The following is a 4498-nucleotide window of genomic DNA, read 5'->3' as shown; positions in this document are numbered from 1 at the left end:
CCTTGCTGGTCTGCATCAGGTACCCTCAGTGCTCTGTGTAGTCTCAGCCCCACTCACTGCCCATTCTGTCTTCACTGCCCATTCTGTCTTCACTGTCCCATGTCGTTCCATTGACCCCACTCCTCATCCTCACTGCCCCCTAGGATTTCACTCACCCCAGTTCCTTGTCTTCTCTAAGCTCCTTCTGATCTCCCTACTCCTCAGTCCCTCCTTCCCAGTGGGATGGGGGCCACTAAACGGGAGGGGCTGGAGGTCAAAGAGGGAGGGACTTTTTGGAAGTTGAGGGAGGGAGGTTTGGGACCCACTCCTGTGAACCCTTCTGTACCCTCCCATACCCACTCTGGCCCCAAACCTCCCCTCCAGGGCAGCCTGTGGATCTGATACAGCAAGCCTTCAGGCCCCTTTGCCTTGACCATGATACGGCTTCTTCCGTCGTCCATCCTCTTCCTGGGCCTTCTGTGCCTGTCACTGTCTGGAGTCTGGCCCAGGTCAGTCCAGCCCCACTGGGCCCCTCAGGCCTTGAGACCCTGAGACTCACTTTCTTATTCTAGAGACACCAAGAACCTTACCCTGGCTCCAGCACCTCCCAGACCCCTTCTCCTTTTCTCACCCTTCAAATCCATTGCTTCCCCCAAACCTTCCCCAAGCTTTGGCTGCAGAGGGGCCATATACCCATTATCCAGAGCTGAGGACAGGGAGGATGAGGCAGGGATGGGAAAGTAGGGGTGCGGAATATCTTTAAGATATTCCCAGTGATATCTTTAAGAGGCCTACTTGGTTGGGGAGAGGCAGAGAAGTCTAAAGTGGAGATACAGGCCCTCAAAGGATGGAAAGGAGGCTGGAAACTCAGTGAGGATGATGAGGTTCAGAGCCCAGAATAAGGGCCTGTCTGGCCCTGCATCCAATCTGGGATCTGGTCCGCGCTATCCCACTTCCTGAGGGCAGGCCAAAAGGAAGCGGCTAGCTCAGGGCTGGATGGTAGGAGGACAGAACTCATCCCACCGAGGGTGAACAACAGAGTATCAGTAGGTTTGAGGCCACAGTGCCTCCCCTAGTCCTTCCCTGGGGGTCTTATGGGTGGCTGGGGGGGAATGGGGCAGGAGGCTAATTCTGGAGGCTGGGACTTTAGTGGGAATGACCCTGAAAGCCTAGGGGCTGGAGGCCTGACTACAAGAGGCTGGGAGTGAGAGCAGGGAGCTGGGGACCTGCCTCCCTAAGCTAGGCTGACAACACCACACTGAGGGGCTGTGGAGCAGAGTTCAGAGATCTGGGAAACAGCCTTGGAGGCCAGATATCTATGAAGAGGGGGGGAAGCTGATCCTGTGAATGAGGCCTGGCCTGAGGTGCTGATGGAAAGGGCCCGTGGGCCACCTTTCCCTCCCAGCCCTCTTCCAGAGAAGGCACTGGACGATGCTGCTAACTACCTGCCGACAAATGCCCTGGAGTTGGCTGAAATGCCCCCCCTCCCTGAAGGAGGCCGAGAAAAGCGCTCCTTCCAGAAGGGTTGCCTCTTTGAAATATGTGGACCTGAAGATCCAGCCAACAACTGACTGGGGCATGAACCCCAAAGTTCCTGCTCCTGGTGACCTTGGCAACCCCAAGTGCTTTGGCTGAGGTGCCCCCAGAGCCTGGCTCTGGCTCCTGAGGTCAGGTGGGGAGCTGGCCCAGAATGGGTTGAGCAGCTTAGGGCCCACACAGGCCAACCCATCAATAAAGACTGACCTGTGTGTTTGCATAAGCATTAGTGTTTTGGGGAGACTCACCAGCTTGGGGAGGGAGAAGGGCCCAGAGTTCAGAAGGAGCAGGGGCTCAGAGAGCTTGGGGGCTTGGGGAGCAGGGTTCAGGGGGCTTGGCCACTCCAGGCTTGGGGAGCAAGGAATCAGGTGTTTGAGGGAGCAGGGAACCCAGGGCTCAGGGGGCTTGGGGGCTCAGAGCCTGGGAGATCAGGAATCAGGTATTCTAGGGAGTAGGGGGATTAGGGGATTGGGGCTTAGGGGCTCAGGGAACAGGGAGTACAGTGAGTAGGAGTTTAGGGCTCAGGTGGCTTGGGGGGGGTCAGGGATCAGGAGTCTGAGGGATTAGGCGGCTCAGGGATTGGGGGCTCAGTAATTAGGGGTATAGGAAGCAGGGGTTCAGGGATCAGGGGGTTGGGGAGGATCAGGGATCAGGAGTCTGAGGGAGCAGGGGGCCCAGGAGTTAGTGGTCTCAGGGGGCTTACGGGCTCAGAGGGCTTGGGGATTCAGGGAGCAGGGAGTACAAGAATCAGGGGGCTTGGGGGATCAGGGCTCAGGGGCCTCAGGTGCTCAGGGCTCAGAGGGCTTAGAGGCACAGGGAACAGGGATAGATTGGGAGTTTGGGGTTCAGAAGGTCCAGAGCAAAGAGCTCCAGGGCTTGGTGAGTCCTGGGCCAGGAGTCCCATGGCAAGAGAACTTGGCTGGGTAGGTGGAGTTGAGGGCCAAGAAGGGATCAGAGGGAGCTGGTCTAAACACAATTCTAGCTCTTAATTCCTTGAATCAGAAGCACAAAGGAGGCCACTGGGAAGGAAGCCGAGCCTCAGACCATTGGGAGGCCTCTTCAGGGAAGGCTGCTGGCTTGGGGTGGGGGTAGGGCAGTAAATGGAAAGGGAGGCAGAGGTCTTCAAGGTTGTGGAGAAAGTGGACCATCTGGTCAATTCCCATGTAAGTAATTCTCCTTGCTAAGTCAGTGCTAAACTCAGCTCTGTCATTTGCACCTGAAGAAGCATATTGTTTTCAGGCCCCTTTAAATGGTGGTACCCTTCCACAGGATTCTCGGCTGCCTCCCCTAGTTATGTCTCTGATGGGGCTTGATGCACAGGAGGAGGGTTAGTGAGATCAGGGAGACTGGCCAGGTTAAGGCGAAGCAAAGTCAGAAGTCAGGGGGCAGTAGTCAGTCACAGGCTGCCCACTGAAGCCCACACAGGCACAAAGGCAAAGTGGGAGAGAGAATAGAGATTTCAGGGAAGAGGAAGCAGGTTGCTCAGCAGGTTGGGTATGGTATCTGGAGCGGGAGCCAAGGGAGGTACATGCACAGAGGTGGGCTGGGCAACCTGTGGCTTTGAGGCCACATGTGGCCCTCTAGGTCCTCAAGAGCAGCCCTTCAACTGAATCCAAACTTCACAGAACAGATCCTTTTATTAAGGGGATTATTAAGGAGATATTAAGGATATCAGTCTAAACCTTAGACTGATAGATTGCTGGGAAAGTTTGTGTTTTATCCTGGAGACAAATGGGAGTCATTGAAGCCTTCAGAGCAAGGGAGTGCTGTGATCACACCTGGACCTCCAAAGATTATTTTAGAAGCTTTGTGGAGGGTGGATTGGAGAGAAGAACAGAAGCAGGGAGACCAAGGAGGAGGCAATCATCCTAGTCCAGGCAAGAACTCGAGGAGATTGGTCAAGTCTTAGCTATCGGGTGAGGGAGAGGGAAAAGATGCTGAGGTGACCAAGTCATATGACTAGGAGGATGGGAGTATTTTGAATGGGAAAGGCAAGTTGGGGGGGAGGGGGAGGCTGGGGAGCATGACTGCTTCTGGTTGGAACATGCCAGCTGGGAGAGATCTGAGGCATCTAACAGGCACTGAGCACCACTGACCTGGAGGGTAGGAGAGATGCTGTCTGCATTTGCAGACCTGGGAATCAACTCAAACGTAACCTTCTTCAGCCACTAATCAATTTGAGCCATCCAACAGAACAAGCAGCAACGAAGTGCCTACTATGTGAATGGTTTGTGCTAAGCATGGGGGTTACTGAGACAAAACCCAAACAGTCCCTACCCCTAAGAAGTTTGGATTCTTCTGGGAGGAGGGGACGGCCTTCCCCAGTCATGGAGCTTAGTAGGGGAAGTGAGCTCAGATGGCGTCCAGCTGAAACCATCTGCTAAAGAAATCAGTCCCAAATACCCAGCATCCAGGCTCTCCCAGAAGACCTCCTGGGCTGCTTTAGGAAGGTTTTCTGACATCAAGCCTAAACCTGCCATTGGCTATGCTGTCAAAGAGGGTTCAAATCTCGCCATTCATCAAAATTCAATCAAATTCATCATTCAAATCCTTGGGCAAAGGATTCGACCTCCCTGGGCCTCAGTTTCCCTAACTGTAAAATACTGAGACTGGACTGGATGCCTCCTGAGGTCTCTTCTAGGAGCCTATGACACTCGAGGTTCTGACTCTTCCCCGGGGGCCAATAACCTCTTCCACTTCGCTTCCGTCTAAATACTTGAAGATGGCTCTCCTGCCCCCGGTGCTCCTGTGTTGTGGAGACAGTGATACTAAGTAATTTTAGAAGGCCAAGGCTCTACATAGACACATTGTGTTCACCACCAAGTCTCATGGTCACTTTGTATCCTGCCCCACCTCCAGCTAAGGCTCTGTACCTAGAAGGAGCCAATAAGTGTTGGTTATTACATCAAGGCTCCAGCTGTGGGAGGTTCGAGGGGTGCCCGCCCAGGCAGCTGCTACAGCCAAAGCCAGCTGGGCCGCCACC

The sequence above is a fragment of the Trichosurus vulpecula genome, chromosome 5, assembly GCF_011100635.1.
Source record: "Trichosurus vulpecula isolate mTriVul1 chromosome 5, mTriVul1.pri, whole genome shotgun sequence".
Taxonomy (NCBI): Eukaryota; Metazoa; Chordata; class Mammalia; order Diprotodontia; family Phalangeridae; genus Trichosurus; species Trichosurus vulpecula.
Note: the sequence above shows the minus strand (reverse complement) of the source record.